The sequence below is a fragment of the Colossoma macropomum genome, unplaced genomic scaffold (genome assembly GCF_904425465.1).
Source record: "Colossoma macropomum unplaced genomic scaffold, Colossoma_macropomum, whole genome shotgun sequence".
In the NCBI taxonomy this organism is placed as follows: Eukaryota; Metazoa; Chordata; class Actinopteri; order Characiformes; family Serrasalmidae; genus Colossoma; species Colossoma macropomum.
In genome coordinates, this window is record NW_023494786.1 from 12,782,165 (window position 1) to 12,803,828 (window position 21,664).

General features: G+C 39.8%; 1 pseudogene; it reads left to right on the plus strand.

Annotated features, from left to right (window-relative positions):
* The window catches only part of LOC118826966, a 41,096-nt pseudogene extending 19,432 nt beyond the window's left edge, over positions 1–21,664 (plus strand).

Below are 21,664 nucleotides of genomic sequence, written 5' to 3' on the forward strand. Positions count from 1 at the left end.
CAGAGAGCCACCAACAAGCCAACAAGGATCTTTCTGGTGTGAACTACCTTATGTTAAGTAGTGTAACTAATCTGATTTGAGTAACCAAAACACTGGAAATAAACAAAAACAAAGAAAGTTTAAGAAATGCAGATATCACAGTGAGAGCTGGAGAAATATTTTACTACAAACTGGCAACTGACTTGAAAGGATAAAGAGACTGACTCTTTGCATGTGTTCAACAAACAGCTCCTCTGTCTCCGTCGTGTGCTGAACAAGCAGCGTGCATGCACGTCTCTTCACCTCCTTTCCATTTGCTGTTGCTTAAATCGCTCATTTAGTTACATTGCTGAACACCTCACACTACAGGTCTCCCCTTTCAAACTACCAGATTATCCACACTATCAATCCCTTCTAATCAAGACCCCAATCGAGAAAATCACTTTGAATTTAGAAAATTTGGGGGCAAAGGTCATCATGTAATGTAGACTAGACCTGGGTGATATCTACAAAAAACTCAATGTTTTCTGAATGTCACTGTTTGTAAAAATATCACAATTATCAATTATATATTGTATGATTACAGATCACCAACACCATGGTTTATTAGGTCATCTCTAAAAAGTTTTAAATTCACCATGCTACAGTGAAAAAGGACTTTTTTACAAATGCATAACATTCAAGACAGTTGCTAATCTTTCTGAGAAACTAGCAGTCATTGAGACAACAATAAAGTCTACCTCACACCAGAATATTCTTGAGACAAATGTGACCAGCTGTCCATCAGCTTAAGCTGGGCCAAAACTGGATCATGCAACAGGGCAATGATTCCAAGCAACCAGCAACTCAATATCTGAATGGCTAAAGAAGAAAAAAAAATCAAGGTGCTGATTGTGTTGAATGGCAAAGTCAAAGTCCAGACCTCGACCCCATTACAATGATGTGGTGGGATCTTAAGAGAGCTGTGCATAAACAGATGTCCTTAAACATCAATGAACTGAAGCAATGTTTTAAAGAAGAGTGGGCTACCAGTTTCTTCAAAATGATGTGAGAGACTAATAAACTCTACAAAAAACATTCACTTCAAGTTATTGTTGCTAAAGGTGGGTCTACACGTTACTAAATTATACGATGTATTTACTTTTTCCCATCTGGTTTTTCAACGTTTTAAAAAAAATAATTATATACTGAAATCTGTTGTGTTTTTGTTGAGGTAATTTTTTGTTTGTAGAAGTTGGTGAGGACCACAAATCTGTTATTTAGGCCCCCAAAAATCAAAAACATGAAGGATGGTGTATTTTCTTTTTCCTTGACTGAATTGAGTATTATGGTTTAATTATTTGGTGTGGTCTGGTTATTAGGAGAGTGCAGATTTATTTTTCCAGCTGCAAAGACAACATTTGTTTGAATAAATATTGATGGATTCTTTTGTAGGAGACATACTGGGCCGTGCACTAAAGAATATTGATGGACTGCTGAAGATGCCATATGGCTGTGGGGAACAAAACATTGCTATCCTTTCCCCCAACATCTACATTCTTCAGTACCTGGAGAACACTGGACAGCTCACTGCAGCTATTCGTGAGAGAGCTACAGGTTTCCTTAAGAGCGGTGAGAGAATTTGTGATCATGAAGAAGCATCACTAGACCTACTGAGTACTCAGTTGCTAAACTGAGCTGAACAAAAATGTATTAATCAATTAATTGAGAATAATTTGACTTTTCACAGGATATCAGAGGCAACTGAACTACAAGCATCATGATGGTGCATACAGCACATTTGGCAGAGGAGAGGGAAATACATGGTAACTTCTTGAAAAAATGATTCTACATACCAGCACTAAGCATAACACTACTGAACATGGACATTATGACTAGATAGTCAAACTTTCATCTAACAATTTTTAGTTGCTATAAACTGTATTATACTGGAACATGTTGTAAAATAGACACTTTTGAATCTAGATACAAATATCTCTACCACCAGGTTAACTGCTTTTGTACTGAGGACCTTTGGCAAAGCACAGCGGTACACCTTTATTGATCCACAAAACATTGACAGTGCAAAGCAATGGATTATAAATAAGCAGAGACCAGATGGCTGTTTTACAAGACAGGGACAACTGTTCAACAACAGAATGAAGGTGTGTAATTAGATACAACATATACTATATGGCCCGAAGTATGTGGACACCCCTCCTTATTATTGGGTTAAAGTGTTTCAGCCACACCCATTGCTAAATCAAGCACATAGCCATGCAATCTTCATAGACAAACACTGGCAACAGAATGGGTTGTGGTGAACTGGAGAGAACAGCGATTTTAAACTGTCACCTTTGCCACAAGTCAGTTCATGACGTTTCTGCACTGCTAGATCTGCAAGTGTTGTTAGTGCTAATACTGTGAAATAGAAGCATCCAGGAGCAACAACAGCTCAGCCACAATACAGTAGACCACGCAAACTCACAGAGAGGGGCCACAGAGTGCTGAAGCATGTAGCTCATAAAAATCACCTGTTCTCTGTTGTATCACTCACTACAGCATTCCAAACTGCTTCTGCAAGCAACATCAACACAAGAACTGTGTGTCAGGAGCTTCATGAAATTGGTTTTGAAGACACCCTCAGAAATCTTGTGGGTAGCCTTCGTGGATGAGTGGAGGGTGTTATAACAGCAAGTATTATACTCAATATTAAAGCCCGTGGTTTTGGAAGGTGACGTATAGGTCAAATAGGTGTGATGGTCAGGTGTCTACATATTTTGGGCAATACAAATTCTACACAATGAATTTATGAACAAATTAGTTTTTATTTTGAGTAACATTCCCATGTATTGTAGGGTGGTGTAAATGATGATGTGACCATAACAGCTTACATCACTGCGTCGTTGCTTGAACTGGGCCATACAGCTGAGGTAAGGACACTGACTAACCTGTGTAAACTGTAAAACATATATCTATGTTAACCTACATATATTGAGCAGTCCTAGCAAACATCCTGCAGTCCTAAGTACTGGAACTATTATCATGTTCAGTGTTGTACTGTCTCATGATCTCTGTGTTAGTGTACTTCACAGATTCATAATTTGAAGTAAACATCCAAATTACATGAAATAATCTGTTTCAAACATTAGTTATTTAAGCCACTGTTCATGTCTTGGCAATGCTCTGTGTAAAACACCAGACTGGACCAGAGATTTGACACCACTGAAAGGTTTTAATAAAAGCTGAAATATAACAGAGAACAGGTTGAGTAGCAATAAAGCAGAATAAAAAACAGCAAGGCCTAAAGATAAGCTAAGCTAAGTTAATGGCAAGAATGTAAAAAAATGTACAGAAAGTAAGGCTATACCAAAGCTTATTGTTAGCTAATCTGCTGAGGCAACAGCATATAATGGCATAAGTAAACAAATAAGACGTTTACAGTATAAGGGCCCCTTTTGCCGGCACTTGCTAGCTTGGCTCACAACACTGGTGCTGAAACAGGGCATATGGTGGTGAATCAGCACCTTGGAGGACACACAGGAGCTCTGGCATACTTCAAACATGAATTTCAACAGGCAACAGCCTGGTACAGCACCACAGTTTGCATAGTGAGTGGTGTAATTCATGAGGACCAGGATGTCCTCATGACCCATGGCAGACTTAATCAGTGGACCACGTGGTCCATCCCTGGGTGCTCATAGTGTACCCCGATGACTACAGTTGTGCCACAGTTGTAAATGCTGCAATTATAGAGACTTTGCAGGAGCTGCTGTTCCAGTTTTAGCAGCTAAAGACGCCACCTCTTTAGTGTCCCCACCTGCTGTTGTAGGCACTGTTGCTCCATTTCCTCATAGATCATAGCTGAGGACGTCACTATTTTTGTTTGCCTTGTGGCTAAGGACAGTGATGCAGCTTTACCTGGGACAAAAATGCTGTTCGGTTGGCATTTACTCTTAGGGTGTCAGAAGAGTCCTTCTGCAGACTTCTAAGTGTCCTGATCTGCTAGATTTCAGTGTCCTGTCCCTGTGTCTCCATGCTAGTTCCTTAGTCTGCTGACATACCCAGTCCTTAGACTCTGTCACCACCTCATACCATGTCCTTCTAGACCCTTGTCCCTAAGCTTCACTCCTGTCCTGTTTAAGTCCCTGGTCCACACCCCTCTTTTATCCCTGCTCCCACTGCAAATTTGGCTCCACATATGGTGAGTTTGTTATCATGGCTAGGGAGATCACATTGGTAGGGGTTGTCACAATGACGTAGGGGTTTCTGTGCATTGTCAGTATTCGAAGTACTTGTTTTCTTGGTTGCTTATTGTGTGATAATCACCTGATGTCAACACTGTTTTTGTGTTGGCTAGTTCACAAGTTTCAGTTTTGCTCTAGTTGTGTTGCAGATTTGTTTCCTATTTTTCCTGTTGTTAGACTTTTTTACTTCCAGCTGCTGTCTAAATGGATCCTCAAACAATTTGTTTCAACTTGTTTAGACACAGATCGCAAACCTGGTTTCAAATAAAATGAATTGGCAAATGTATCTTGTCTCCTCACCTGCTGCTGCATATTTACAGGCACAAATTTGCAGATCAGAAGTCATCTTCATCTTAATATCAGTAGTGCTGCTGTGATTTGTCGAGGTCATCAATAATGCTGATACTGTAAATATACTGATCTCTAAACTGCCACCCTTTTTTGGAAAAAAAAGTATACAAGATTCATTTTCCCATGAAGACCAGAATGCATCCATCCATCCATCCATCATCTAAACCACTTATCCTTCTGGGTCGCGGTGGGGTGCTGGAGCCTATCCCAGCTGTATGACCAGAATCACACATATAAATCAATGTATAATGATATTCAGGCCTCGGAGATCCCCTTATCCCTTTAAGGACAAATGCTTTTCCAGCGAGGCATTCATAACACATTGTGTTTTAAGTTGAATATCTTTACCACCACTTGAGATAAATATACTTCACATTCATATGCCCATATGAAATAACAGGCCAGATGTACAGTGTCACTTAAAAGTTTCTAAACCATTTAGCATTATATGCATTTCTGTATAAATTTGACCTAAAATGAGATCAGATCTTTTAACCATTAGATAAAGAGAACCCAATAAACACTACAGTTTTCTATTCATGTATTGAACAGAGTGATTTAACATGTATATAAAGTATGTGAACCTTTAGAATTATCAGTTTGGTATGGGAGATAATTAGGGTCAAGAGATTCAATCAATTGGATGACAGTCAGATGTGGCCGATCCTACCCTATGTAAAAACATCAACTTGAATCTTCATGATCAAAGTCTGATGTTTACCACACACATTTGTTAGTGCATGCCATGTCCAGTCAAATGAGATTTCGAAGAATCTCAGAAAAACGTTTGCCATTGCTTATTATGCTGAGGGAGGCTCTAAAACAGTTTCTCATGAATGTGGACTTCACTGATCCACTGTCAGGCAGACAACTAGAGTCAACTCAGTACCATTCCCAAGAGTGGTCATTCCACAAAAATGACTTCATGAGAATAGCTTATAATAATCTGTGTGATCACAAAGAACCCCTGGGTAACGTCTAAGGATCTGCAGGCCTCTCTTACATTGGCTCATGTGAGTGCTCATGTGAGAGTACACCATCAGGCAAACACTGAAGTAAAAGTACACATGGAATAATAGCATAGAGAAATCCACTATAAATCCACAACATTGTTGCCTGTTCAAAGCTTCCCATAGACCACCTGGATGAGCCAGAAGACTAAAATTCAGTTAGGACCACTTAATCAAAGAAAATATTTTGTTTTCATTTGCAGTAAGTTATATTTGGCAGTATAGCTCTGTCCTGGGATCTCCCTGCCCTTTTATCTGCATACTTGAAAAGCCTAAGGCAGGGAGAGCAGCAGAAAGACAGAACTGAGCAGGCATCAATGACAAAACCCTGACATTAAGTAAGTCAGACACAGCGTGAAGGTGGAGTTGGGATGGAGGCAGGTTGCAAACTGGCTTGCAGAGGAGTTGCTAGAATGGGCAGCCTAAAGCAGCCTAAATAAATTACCTGTATGTATACCAGGCAATCAGCTGAGCCATCAGCTGATTTAGATCAGATAAACTAATGCTACATTCAATTCCAGTGAGGACCACTTCATCAAAGAGAATATTTTGTTGGTTATTTGTTATTTTGCTATATTTGGCAGTATGGCTCTGTTCTGGGACCTCTCTGCCCTCCATGTAGAAATCCTAAGACAGGGAGAGCAGCAGAAAGAGCCCCTAAATGACCATACCAGGCAAACCTCCAGCCAGCAGGAGGTAGTGAAGAGGCTTACAGAGGAAGCAGCGAGAATGAGCAGACTAAAGCAGCTTAAATAAGTGCCCAGACAAATTTAGCCAATGTATGTGTAATGATTAAAGCAATATACTGCAAGTTTCTCCTGAGAGGCATGCAGAGCAATCCAAAAAATTCAAATAGCTTTTAATTTATTAAACTGTAAATTTAAGCTTACAGAATAACAGAAATATCTGGGCAACAACTCTGATGTTAATCACTCTTAGAACTTTCACATAAAATGTAACATTAAAAGGATTCCTTAGAGCAGTTAAATAGTGACATAAGCCTGTTCTTGTAAAGACTGAAGACAAGCATGCATCAGTGAATGCCAAACACAGTATATTCCAACTGGATAAAAATCACCACCAGCAAAATGGTACCACAGTGCTCTTCTAGATAGTAAAATGTCAACTTGCACACATGCTGTCATTGTTTAAAAACCCACTACAGGCAGCCAACTTCATTTTACATGTTTCTGTACTAAACAACCAAATGAAATAACCCTTACCTATTTTATTTAGTGTTGTTAAGACATTGCTTTCCTGCTGAGCTGGCTGTGTGGGCTGTGCTCAACACAAACTACTGTGCAGAGCCATATGACTATTATTCCCTAAGGCAGCAGACTACCGTACATATTGATGTAGTGGATCTACCATAAACACAAGCAGGGCCTATTGCTTCTGAAATATTTATTTGCAGTAGTTATATTTGGCGGTATAACTCTATTCTGGGACCTCCCTGCTCTTCCATGTGCATGTGACAAACGACCATATCAAGCAAACCACCAGCTAGCAGGGGTTTGCAAAATAGATTGCATAGGAGTGGCAAGAATGGACAGGCTAAAGCAGTTTAAATAAATGACCTAACAAATTTTACAAATCATGAGTATCACATGATCAGCAGATAGCTGGTGATTTGGGATTAGGCCCTGAGCTTGACTTTGTAGCCTGCCTAAACTAACACTATGTTCAACTAATGTTATGTGGACTGTTAAGGCAAAAATAGATTTTTATGTCTTAATTGGGAAATATTATGTTTGGCAAAAAACAAAAAACATCAATCCAGCATAAAAATCTCATCCCAACTTAGAAACACGGTGATGGCAGCATCTTTGTTTGAGGCTGTTTTGCTGCTACTGGGACCAGGCAGCTTGTCATCATTTGATTTAGCTATGAATTCTAGATTTTATCAAAAATACTAAAGTTTTTAGGGTGTCTATCCATGAACTGAACCTCAACAGAAGTTCGGTCCTACAGAAAGACAACAATCCTAAAACACCAGTCACTTTACAAAGAATGGTTGGAGAAGAAATAATGTTACATTTCAGAATGGCTTAGTCAAAGTCTAGAGCTTAATCAGATATAAATATTGCAGGGGGTGATGCCAGTTGCTGAGAGCAAGTGTTCACACACTTTTGCCAACAAAGACATGTTGAATCACTTTGTTTAATAAATGAATGAAAAAATATGTAATTGTTTGTGTTATTTGTTTTACTGAGTTCCCCTCTTATCAATTGTTATGACTTAAAATATGATCAGCTCTTTATTTAGGTTTTGTAGAAATTCACATCATGGTAAAGAACAAACATTCAAGCAGCACTGTACACTGTCTCAGCAGAACAATCTGTATTGCTTGACTGTTAGATGTAGTATACAGACTGAAGGTCATCTGACATTTATTTTTCTTTTTGTTTATTTTTTTCAAAGGATTAAACACATCATCCAGCAGATCCTGTCAAAGCAGAGATTTAAATGTAGAGACTTACTCTGTGGGATGATTTTTGATTTTATGATGTTACCATGTAATTGATTAAATATAATTTAGGGCACAATATTACAATTACAATTACATTTTCTTCTACACTTTTTGACATTTTTTGATTGTAGGATCCTGTTGTGAGTAAAGGATTATCATGTTTAAAGTCCTCTATTGGCAACCTGACAAACACCTATGCCACGGCACTGCTGGCCTACACTTTCAGTCTGGCTGGAGAGCATGATGTTCGAGAGCAGCTGCTGAAGAAGTTGGATAGTGTTGCCATTTCAGGAGGTATGAAATGTTTAGAATAACTGTAACAGTTACATCATGAAACGTTTAAGCTCAAATGTTAAGCTGTTTTGGGCTGTGTTAGTGTCAGTACTGTTGTGGTTTATCTCTTTTTATTTCTACATAAGCTAATTAGACTTTATCACATCTCTTGTGTCTCTATATAGATGGTCGCCTTCACTGGTCTCAGTCTGCATCAGATGACTCCGGGTCCTTAGCAGTGGAGATCAGCTCCTATGTTCTGGCAGCTGTTCTCACTACAGCTGAAGTCACTGCTGCTGATTTGGGTTATGCTAACAGGATTGTCAGCTGGCTGGTGAGGCAGCAGAATCCTTATGGAGGCTTCTCCTCCACCCAGGTACTCAAAGTGTATTCTGAACATTATAATGTATACAAAGAGATATCAAGGTTGTCATTCCTAAATCCATGCTACAAAGAAGACAGAGTGTTCTGTGGGAACAGAGGTCCTTCTCAGTATTAGAACTCAGGTAAGCATCTATATAGACACTGAAGTTTGTGAATCTTCCTCAATGATTTTGTGTTTGGATCAGGACACAGTGGTGGCCCTCCAGGCTCTGGCTCTGTACTCCACCAAAGTGTTCAGCTCAGATGGCTCCAGCACAGTAACTGTGAAGTCAGATAAAGAGAGTCACCACTTTGATGTGAACCAGGACAACAAGTTATTGTACCAGGAGAGACCACTACAAGATGTTCCTGGCAAATACAGCATTTTGGTGAAGGGCTCTACCTGTGTTTCCGTGCAGGTCAGTGTGTCTTGATCTTCCTGGCCCTACATTCATGGAGTTTGCATAAAGATTTTCAAACCACCTCTCTAAACATTTTATGAGTAGTATATATGTTAAGAGTGTTCACATGGACAGCATTGTCCAAAATATTCTTGCACGTTCCAATGGACTAAAAACTCTGACAGTCTTCTGGAATTCATAGTACCACAGTTATATTCATAACTAGTGTTCTGTAGCTGAGAAAGGCCTAGGCAGCCCTGCTAAAGGATGCCATAGTGAAAGGAAGGTACACCTAAGGTACTGCTTATGGTCAGGTACAGTTACTACATAAGCAGCAGGTAGAAGAATTCATTTTTGTTTCGAGATGAATTTTTAAAATGGGATAAAAGCTACAAGTACAGAGACTGTTTGAAAACATGCTATTGGCTAGACTTAAATGCTGGCATTTGCTAATGTTTCAGTGTCGTTGATATTATGTGGGCAACCCCCAGAGAATCCATGCAGGTATCCTCTGACAGCAATGCAGAGGTAATACCTTAAAGCAGGTTTCTCAGCTTGTGGTGCCTTGAAGCACCCTGTAGTGGGCCTGTACTCAGGGGGAGGCAGTAGTTGGGCCGGTAATGTCACTTTAAGTCATAAAAGTGGGAAAAAGATTAACTTATTAACTTAAAAAGATAAAATAATTAAGAATTGAAGAACCACATTTTATCAAACTATAACAAACATTTGTACAAATAAGAACACTGTAGGAGCAGGCATAAATAAACGTCATCAGTTTGAGACAACGTAGCCATGGCCGCACGTTGTAGACAGTTAGTGTGCCAGAGATGGAGAAGTTTCTCAGGGTGCTTTTACACCCACCTCGTTTGGTGCGAGCCAATCAGATTTTTTCTATAGTTTGCTCTTTTGACATCTATGAATTCTCCACCTGTACTCAGATCTGCAACAGACATCTAAACCTGTCCGACAAAAAATGCGGGTCTCATTATGCTTCCAAGCAAACTCTAGTTCAGTTCACTGCTGGTGGGAATGAATTCTATATTGAAAATAGGGAATTCTTCAGTAGAACTTGCTTTCCTCATCTTCTAGCATGTCGCCAGTACTGTCACCATAATCTGCCTGTTTTAACGTTTGACTCATTACAGACCTCTATTTGATTGCATATCGTTTCTCCAACATGAGCTGCAGTAAAATAAAATAATAATGAAGAGATGCATTTGATTTTGGCTCATCGTATTTTTGACCTGAGTGGTTGAATTCAAACTGATAAACCTATTCTAAAGAAGAAGATATCAAGTACAGTTTATTATTAGTGCTGATTATGATGATGCTAATCCAGTCCAGTGAGTGGAGTGAGGTTTGCCTCTTTCAAATGAATCACAAAAACCCCTTTAAAGTAAAGAGACCAAATAATTACTCTTGAGGAAAGCCAGTGTAGTATTTCCAGTGAAAACGTGATTGACAGCAGCTCCAAATCACGGTCCATGTTATATTTTTTAACCAAACTGCAAATTTTGTTTTCTGTGATTGAACCAAAATGGATGGATGATCTGATTGTTGTCAGTCCCTGATTCTCAGGTTTTCAGTATCAGCACAGCCACTATGTTTTGCAGTCATAAACAAGTGGACTTTGGGGTTGAAAGGGTGAGAGCCCCTACCTAATCTTATCTGTAAAAATGGTTAATGGTGCTGGCAGCGGCAGGCCAAGCTAGCTGTCAATTTTTTAGCAAGGGTACTAGTCTGGGGAAATCAGCAATAGCAGGAATCCAACCATGCCAACTGAAGCTGGTCATTATAGGGCTAGCAAGTGAAAATGTAGATTAGCAAGCATAACATTACATTAAAATGCAGTCTGTTTAAACTCAATGCAAGGTAATGCATGTCTCCAAGTCTTCAGATTTGTAGCAGAACATTTCTTTGAGAAAAAACCAGTACTAATACCTGTATTCAGAAACCTTTATGCAGGCTTTTGTCTCTTTTTTTAAGAGATACTTTGTCTGGTTATTTGCTGTTTCACTGGTTTGATCTCTCTTATCCCCACCTGCAGATGGCCCTTTTCTACAATGTCCCCACAACAGCTGAAACCAGTACATTACACATCAAGGCTAAAACTGAAGGAGATTGTACAAAATCATTTGGACAACCTCTGGCCATCAACTTCACAGTCACGTACGAATGTTGTTTTGATAAAAATATAATTTGATATGAGGAAACTGATAACTTCAGATAATAAGGAGGAAACTATAGACTGACAACTTTAGATAATAAAGAGACTTTTTCTGCAGTTATTCTGATTTTTTAAAGGAAATTACCAGTTTAAGTGTTTTTAAATACATACACTTTAGCAAACTCTTTTATGAGGAAGTCGCTGTGGTATAATGCTTGCCATGTAAGCATTATACCACAGCGACTTCCTCATAAAAGAGTTTGCTAAAGTTACCTTCAATATGGAACTGTCTGTTTCTGTTTTCTGTCCTAAAGACGGTGCATTTGATGTAAATGTGAATTTTGATGATTTATGACTAATCTTTTTCAATTTTTTCTTCAGATATAATGGGGCTCTAAACAGCACTAACATGGTCATAGTGGATATAAAAATCTTATCAGGATTCACAGCAGATCCCAGGGATGTAAGTAGCAGTGTTTATTGTAACACACACACACACACACACACGCGCGCGCACACACAGGGCTAACACTAACCTTAACTTCAGTGATAAAAGTAAGTGTTTTTGCACTTTCATTTTACAAAATGTGGCTTGTATAAAAAAAAAAAGTTGTATCACGACTGTTTCATTTGTCCTCACATTGCTGTTCAGATCTGCCAGTTCCTTTACGTAAATATTTATTAAATTGCAGAGAAGTAATTATTTTGTTTCCTCAGCTAAAAGACAGCCCACTTGTGGAGCGAGTCGATTCAAAAGATGACCATGTGCTCATGTATATAAAAGAGGTGAGTGAAAACATCTTACTATCTTTATATCACATATACAGTACTGTGAAGATATCATAGACATCTGAGTAAATTCTATGTAGGGCTATGTCATACTTCATTAGCTGCTTTTTTACAGTTTGCTGCTGGTAACCATGTCATGGAAGATAACCGGTTCCCTGTGCTAACTTAGCAGCAGAAGTGGTTTGTGTAAACAGAGACTCTGGAAGGGCAGAGAAGTGTCTGTAGCATATAGCATATCTAGCTGACTTTTTTATTTTTATATTCTTTTTCTTGTCAGAAATTTAGTGTACGTTATTTTGGCAATACATCATCCATACATATCCTGGCCTGGAAATTAATTTTCACATACTTTTCCAGGCGTTCCCAACCCAGGCAAGAACCCTGGAATTTACCTGCATATTCCCATGAGTTACATATTTGAAAAAACAAACTAAGAATTACATTGATTGTTTATAAAACTATTCGCTAGAGGTCAAAAAAATGAATAGAATCCACTTGTTTGGTTGGAGGTGTTATTTTAAGGCAAATATATACCTCAGATGTGCTTGTATGTCCTACTTCTTTGCCTTTTAGACATTTCTCTGCATATATCTCATTTCTCTTCTTTATTTTCAGATGTTCATGGGTTTTTTTAAGCTATAGTTTGAGCTTTTTACATATAGAAAGGTTAAGACCTCTATGAAGCCAAAAGTGGATATTTTTTTCTTGGTTTTTGTATTTTTATAATAGTGCTATAGACATAGGAATTACAAGTATTCCTGCTGGCTGACAAAGAAAAAAAAATTGCAAAATGACTACTCAAGTTTCAGAACACATGTGCTGTCAGAACTGTTACAGAACTCTACAAAAAATGAGTTTTGGAAGCGAGTTTTTGGAGCTTGTTGTTGGAGTTTAAGGACTAGCATTCCTGCGTTACATGAGGAGTAGCGTGTGGGAGTGTGTGAAACAGACAGCAGACAGAGGGCTTAACAGGGCAACAGGCAGTGGAGACACACAGAGCTGGGCCAGCAGAACATGTGGATAGAGCTGCTAATGTGAGTAAAGCTGGCAGCCCATCATGCTAATGCTAAAGCTGCTGCTCAGAGGCCACAGCACAAAGCCAACATAGAATATTGGTCCCAGTCACTTCATTTGCAGGACAGATTTGACCCACTACAAGGCCTCAGTGAGTCTACTAAAGGCAGCACACATAATGCAGAAAGAACCTGTTACAGGTCAGTCTCAGCCTGCCACTGGCAGGAGCCCTGTCACCTATCCTGTTGTCAGACCCAGAGAAACAAGACCTTGAGCCTTTGACTAGCCACACTTTCAGTTTAGTTTTTGAGTGGTTGTGTAGCTGATTTGGCTGCACATGGGTCGGTTACCCTCTCAGCTAAGTCCCAGTGTATGGTGTCTCTTGGTTTCTCCTCTCTCCTAGTTTTAGTTAAAGCTTCTCCCTGGAACATGGACCAGCATTTCTAGATATCCAGTTACCTTATTCATTTGAGTTTTTTTTTTACTGCCACCTGCCCTTGTGCTCTGCCATTGAGGTCCCCCTCTGTCCACAGCCAGTGGTTCAACCAGCAATGCTTTGGCTTCCCGTACCTGGAGGCCTTGGTTCAATTCCACCTCTGGGCAAACCTTGTTACAGCATGACTCCCATCAGAGCTAGATCATTTAAGAACAGCCTTGATTAGTCTGCACTTGCTAGACATGTACATGTCCTGCAAGATATTCTGTCACAGCTGTAGTCTCTGTTAATCCAGTTACAAGGAGTAGTGAAACCTACACAGTTCACTACCCAGCCTTACCAATCTGATAAGGTTTTGGGGAGTGATCCCTTAGTCCAGGCAGTCCCCCTTACTGTCAGTCATTCTGAGCCCCATCTCCCATCCTCCTGCAGTGCTCTCTTGCCTTTTAACAGCAACCATCTCGCCTCCCTTCTGAATGTGCCAAGCTCCTTACAGGAAGGGCGCTTGCCTGGGCCACCTCAGTCTGGGAGCATCAGCCTGCTGAATGCTGTAATATTAAATAATTAATGAAGGCTATGCTTAGCACATTTAACAATCTAGTTAGGGGTATAGAGTCAGCCGTTCACCTTCTCCACATTCGGCAGGGCAGTCGCTCTGTAGCAGATTATGTGACTGAGTTCTGGACACTGGCACCTGAAAGCAGCTGGAACTCTGAGGCTCTCATGGCCACTTACCAGCAGGGATTAGCAGATGAACTGACGGATGAATGTGCAACCCGAGGCCCACCCACATACATTGAGGACTTGTATGAGCTTACCCTCAAACTGGACAATCGCCTGCAAGAAAGATGTAAAGAATGCAGAGCTTCTCATATCAGACATCCTCTTGGGCTCTCTATTCAACCTGAACTGCCTAACTCCCCATTTAGAAAGCCCCCTAAACCCCCCAAAGAGTGCATGCAATTAGGGAGCACCCGCTTCTCTTAACAAGAGTGAGATGCTTGTGTGAGGGAGAGGTGTATCTGTACTGTGGGAGTCCAGATCACTTTCGAGCCCTTAGTCCCAAGCTGTCAGTAAATGCCAGGGCCTGTCACTCCTCCCTAGTCCATTCCCTGTGGGATTTATCTCCCTGCAACAGTTTCCTGGAAACATGAAGAAATCGGTCACAGTGTTCCTGGATTTGGGCACTGCAGGAAGTTTTATTGATTCCTCTCTGGCAGCCAGAGCTTATCCCTTGAGAAACTAGAACATTTTCTGGGGTCAGGGACTGTAAGACAGAAGACTCTCCCTGTGACCTTGAAGGTCCTCACACTGAACGCATTTCTGTACTCCTTCTTCTGATGCCAGGAGTGCAACTTATCCTGGGGTTTCCCTCGCTGCTCCACCACAATCCTCAAATCGATTGAGTGGCACAATGAGTCATGGCATGGGGACCCCAGTGTTTAAGTTTTTGCATCAGGGAACCTAAAATCACTCTCCCATTATCAGAAGACTCTCTCGAGATTCCTGGTATCTCCCAAGTTCCCCCTTAATACCTGGATCTTCAGGAGGTTTTTTGTAAGAAAAATGCAGAAACACAAAAATTGAAGTTGTCTCGCCCCACCTCTGTTAAGCTGGCCCAAAGATTTTTGGGCTTCACCAATTTCTTCTGGCAATTTGTGTGGAACTTTACTAGTGTAGCTTCCTCTCTCACTACCCTAACAAAGAAGTCCCAATGCCGGTTTCAGTGGACCCATGAGGTCCAAAGGGCTTTTAAGGACCTCAAGCATAGGCTCACCTCAGCCTCCGCTTACCAGACCCTGAAGCACCTTTTATTGTGGAACTGGATGCCTCTGAGGTGGGAGGGCACCGTCCCTTCACAAAGGTCTGGATCTGATCAGAAACTCCATCCCTGTGTATTCTATTCCCATAGGCTTACCACTGCTGAACGTAATTTTGATGCAGAGAATAGGGGAACTACTGGCTGTTAAGCTGGCCTTGGAAGAGTGGAGGCATTGGCTGGAGGGGGCCAAACATCAGTTTGTGGTCTGGACCGATCACAAAAACCTGACCTACATTTAGAATGCTACGCATCTGATTCCCCATCAGGCAAGGTGGGACCTATTTTTTCAACTGTTTCTTTTTTTATTTCTTATTGACCAAAAATCAAGAACCTTAAGCCTGATGCCCTCTCTAGACAGTGGGAACCCTCCATCCCAGATTGTAGTCCCAAACTCCTCCTCCCAGCCACACAGATCCTAGCCCCATAATGTGGGACCTTGATGCTGCTATTCAGAAGGCCCTCTGACATGAGCCTGAATAAGGAATTACCAAGAATAAGGAACCAGGAACCCATCCAGCAGGTTTGTTTCACCCTCTTCAAGTTCCTTCTTGTCCCCAGTCACACCTGTCCCTGGACTTTACAACAGGTCTCCCAGCCTCCCAGGGCAAAACAGTTGTGTCAGTCATGGTTGACTGCTTCTACAAAGCATGCCACTTCATCCCACCACCAAAATGTCCATCAGCCAAGGAAACTGCTATGCTGCTCTTCAGCCACATAGTTAGAATACACGGCCTGCCACAAGATCTTGTGTCCAATAGAGGCCCCCAGTTTGTGAGCTGCTTTTGGAAAGCCTTCTGTCAGCTCCTGGAGTCCACAGTCAGCCTGCCATCAGGTTTCCAGCCTCAGTCTAATGGGCAGAGGGAGAGAGGCAACCATAACATGGAAAGAACCTTGCCCTGTCTGGCACTGTCCATCCCCGCATCTTGGTCTGAGCACTTCCTATGGGCTGAATATGCCCACCTTATGGCATCATCATTAGGGATGTCATCCTTCGAATGCTACTTTGGTTACCACCCCCCTCTTCTTTGTGCAAGAGGAGGAAGTAGAAGTTTGTGCTGCTGAGCAGCAGGTCAACAAGCTTGAAAAAAAGCACATGCCAAAGTCCTGACTACATCTTGAGCTCATAAGCGAGTTGTTGACCACTGTAGGAGACTGGAGCCCTCCTTCTGCCCAGGGCAACAAGTGTGGCTGTCCTCCAAGGATTTGTCTCTGCACCTAGAGTTCAGGAAGTTAACCCAGTTGCATACTGGCTACTTTTGCCCAGGTCTATAAGGGTAAATCCAACATTTCATGTTTCCTGCCTGAAACCAGTCCTATGCAGCCCCTTTTTACCTACTGTACCACCTTCAGCCCCTCACTTGATTACAGGAGCACCTGCTTATCTGGTCAGGCAACCGGTCACACCCATGTTCGCCTGTACTTCAGAGTGGCTCGTTGTTTGTTCTGTGCTCAGACATGAGTTTGCATGCCATGTGCATGCACCTCTTGATCAAGCTGGTATTTGGATAATTGCTCTCAAGTCTCTCGGAGTTTACTCCTGATCCCTCTAAGCCTTGGTCATAAATCACGTGTAACAAGAGAATAAGAATTAAAAAAGAGAGAAATTAATGAATAAAGGAAGACAAAGGGAACAAAGTAAAAAAAGATTAAAGTTATTCTGTCATTTTCCCTCCCTTTCTTGAGCCTTTGATTATCCACACTCCTCTTTGGAGTAGTTTTTGCTAAGGCTTTTCCCTGGCACCTAGGCCAGCATTTCTAGACTTTTAGTCAGATTATTCATTTTGTTTTTTCACTGCCACCTGCCCTTGTGCTCTGCCATTGAGGTCCACCTCAATTTATCAGTGGTCCTCTGCCTGTAGAGAGAAGCGAGATGTTCTCAAGACTACTTCGATTAAAGAACTGGCTACATAAAACCTGCAAGACAAATAAACACCTTTATTGACAACTGTAACCTGTTTTTTTTGGGAAGAGAGAATTTTCTTAGGCAAGATGGACTGCACACCAACAAGAGGGGAGACAAATCTGATCGAGAACCTAATTTTCTTCATGTGCACCCCCATTGGTGGTTAGCCTTAATATTTAATGACTGTCATCACTCCAGAGCCACAATATCCTCTCCCCACTGAGAATGCCCTGACCAAGTTAGAATACCAAGTTAGGTCTATGTTAGATCTCTCACAAACAAGTCTTTTTGATTAATTTGATTATCATTTGGTTAATCATTTGATTAATGATTTAATTACAGCCCATGGGGTTGATTTCACACTTTTAACAGAAACATGGTTACATGAATGTAGTGCTGAAACCATATTAATGGAGTTGGCTCTACCACTTCCAACTTCAATTTTATAAATCTCTCACATGCTGGCTAGAAAAGTGGAGGTGTAGCTGCTATATTTGAGGATTCTTTCCAATGCAAGCAGTTATAATGCTAATTTTATTGGTGAATTTACAGATGTTATGCTTTATTTCTGGTGATTTTGATCATTTTGTCATTGCTGGTGATTAACATATATTGACAATTCCAATGACAATTATGCCCAGGATCTCTTTATGTAGTTATGGATCTCTGAATGTAGTTATCTCAAAAGGTCTCAACATATGAGCCACTGTTAAGGATGTTGCTTTGTCATATCATTACTGTGTTTTTTTTTAAATATGGACCTCACTAGACATCAAGACTAGACAGGTTTGCTTTAAGAAATGGTTTATAATTGACAGCACAGCTACACTTTTCATGAGCCAAATTAGCTCTGACTCTGTTGAGTTAAAACCATGTCATGCCAACAGGAAGCGCCATGGAGGAATGCTATTGAACTCCGAAAGAGAGAATGTAGGAAGGCTGACCGCAGATGGCATAAAGCTTCAGATTTACAAAAAAATCTTCAAAGATAGGCTGCATGAGTACAATACAATATATGCAAAACTAGACAATCCTTCTTCTACAACATTATGAATAATAATAGTAACAGTAATAATAATAGTAAAATACTCTTCACCATGGTTGAAAAACTAACATAAGTCATCTACAGACAAACCATCAATATTTTTGTATCCACCAAAGAGTCTGTGTTCTCTCCATCACCACATATAAATATCATGGTTAAAATGCTCCAATTTAGTGCTATCAATAATGAAATTTATTTAATATAGTGTCATCTCAAATCATCCACTTGTAGTCTTGACACCTTACCAACCACGTTTTACAGAATGTGTTTCAGTAGCATCTGACATACTTCATATAGTAAACACCTCACTCCTGTCAGGCATTTTTTCTAACAAATTAAAAACTACAGTTGGGAAGCCTCTCTAGAAGCAACTCTATTGAGCAATTACAAACCAATTTTAAATGTACCTTTCATTGGAAAAATAATTGAGAAAATTATCTTCAAGCAACTTACTGTCTTTCTTTCCTTAAATAGGACATCTGTTCTACTACTACTCAATCTCAGTGCTGCCTTTGTTACCATTAACCATAAAATTCTTATAGACGGACTTGAGAACTGGGTTGGACTCTCAGGATCTGTCCTAAAATGGTTTAGTTCATACCTGTAAGGAAGGAGCAACTTTGTAAAAATAGAAAATAATATTTCTAAAAGCAAGTGCAAGTGACTTGTGGGGTTCCCCAGGGTTAAATTCTTGGGCTGCTCTTAATTTATACATGCTTCCTATTGGCCGCTTGGTGACACAACTGACCAGACATCCGCGGATAAAATTAGAAAAGGAGGCTTTACTGGTTAGAATGTGATCCAAACTCATGGTCAGAAGACAAGCACAGGTCAAATCCAAAATAAGCCAAAAATACAAAAGGACAAACATAACAAAAGTAGGCAAACACGATCAAAACAGGGCAAAGGCAAAAAGTAGAGTCAAAAACCCAAAAACACAGTCCAATACAGAAAAAGGCAATACATGAAAGAATGCTCAGTAGCTCAAGAGAAAGAAGCAATACCTCAAGTCATATGACAAACAAAACAGATGTGTCAGATTAGTATTCAGGCAAAGGGGAACAACAATTGGCTGTGGTTGGTTGTGTGACAGTCACAAGATCACCAAGGGAGTTCTGAGAATTGGAGTTCTCCAGACAGTTCGATCCAGAGGGATGCGTGACAGCCATATACTACAAAACTATAGGATATCTTATCACAACTATGCATATGATACTCAGATTTACTTGGCCCTCTCCCCAAACAATCATGGTCCCCTTGCCTCACTTTGTAAGTGCCTTGAGCACATCATTAACTGGATGGGACAAAACATTCTGCAGTTGAATAAAGATAAAACAGATTATATTATTCAGGAATAGCAACGAGAGGCACAGACTAGTTACCTATCTGGATTTGAGAGCCCTAAAATCTAAAGAACTAGCATGTAACCTTGGTATACTAATGGGCTCTGATCTTACTTTTTTGCAGTCATGTCATGGTAGTCACTAAATCAGCCATTTATTACCTCAAAAACATCAACAAGATTAGAGATTTTCTAATTCAGAGAAACTCAGTCTATGCCTTTTTTTCTAGTAGAATTGATTACTGGAATGATCTCCTAACTGGACTCCTAAAAAGGCAAACAAACAGCTTCAGTTAATTGAAAATGCAGCTACCAGGGTTCTCACTAGGAGTAAAAGAAGGGGAACACATCACCCCGATTCTTAAATCCTTATACTGGCTGCCAGTATGTTACATAATAGACAAAAAGGTGCTATTACTGGTCTATAAATTACAGAATAGACTAAAATATGCTATTACTGGTCTATAAATTGCTTAATAGTGTTGGACCAGCATATTTATCTGATATGTTGCATCGATATGAGCCAAGCAGAACTCTCAGATCATTAGGAACTAGTCAGTTAGTCCTGCTGAAGGTAAAGACTAAACATGGAGCAGCAGCGTTTAGCTGCTATGCTGCTCTTAAATGGAACCAGTTGACAGAGAGCATTAGAAGACTCCTGACACTACACACTTTTAAACCCAGGCTCAAAACTTTACTGTTACAGCGTGCTTTCAGCTCAGTTTAAAACACTTAGTTATACAGCACTTCTCTCCTGTAATGGCACCTTATTCTCCTAATTTAATTTTTTAATTACATTTTTGATTATCTTAATTTGTTTAATTTGATTTTTAATTTAATGATTCTTTTCTTTTGAAATCTGTTTTAATCATGTTTTAATCATATTTTTAATTTTAATTCTCCTTTACATTACTTCTTAAATTACTTTGTAGTAGTAGTAGTAGTAGTGCTAGTGCTCTCTCATGTAAAGCACTTTGAATTACAGCAGTGTATGAAAGGTGCTATATAAATAAACTTGCCCTGCCTTATTCGAAACTTAAAAAACATGCAGACACACCAGCCCTTTATGGGTATGATTGGACACCCCTGCTCTAATGGGTCAAGACCATGACAGCTTAATGTCTCCCAGAGCATAACAGAGCCACCAGACCTCCTCAGTGTTGGGGTCACGCATTCAGGCCTGCACCATTTTCTTGGTGTACACCATAAGAAGATGGTCATGGGTTATTAATCTGACTGGATTTTTTCACACTTAGAGCAGAGCTTGTGGTTTTTGCTCCACAGCACCACAATTTCCAACTTTGACTTATGTTGTTCCATAGATCTAAAAGTCACTGTTCATTTTGAAACACTAGCCAGTTGAGCAGTCAGTTTCAGCATCTTAATACATTATATATATATATATATATATATATATATATATATATATATATACACACACACATATATATATATACACACACACACATATATATATATATATATATATATATATATATATATTATATATATATTGATTATATATTATATTATATTATAATATATATATATATATATATATATATATATAGAGAGAGAGAGAGAGAGAGAGAGAAAGTTCTTGTTTAAACATTTTAAGAAACAAAAAGAGTCTAATTTCCACAGCAAATTGAACAGGAACAATGGAGCATTTTTACAGTACAGTGTCTGGTTTGTTCCAAAGGTGCCAAAGGACACTCCTATGAATTATCAGCTACATCTTAAACAGGTGCTTCCAGTCAAGAACCTCAAACCAGCTGTGATCAAAGTTTATGATTACTACCAAACAAGTAAGATTTTTCTGGGCTTTATGATTCCTACACTATTACTGTGATTGTATTGCTTTTTTTTTACTGAATTTAAATACCTGTTTCATTCAGGTGACCAGTCTGAGACAGAGTACTCCTCCCCCTGTGTGTGAGCACTCAGATCTGCAGCCTCACAGTATGAGACACAGAAAAGTCTGATATTTTCTGTATGCTGGTTTCATTTTCTGTTCACAAGAGAGAACAGAATAAGACTATATTTGATCAAATAAATGTCAACTTCAAGCAA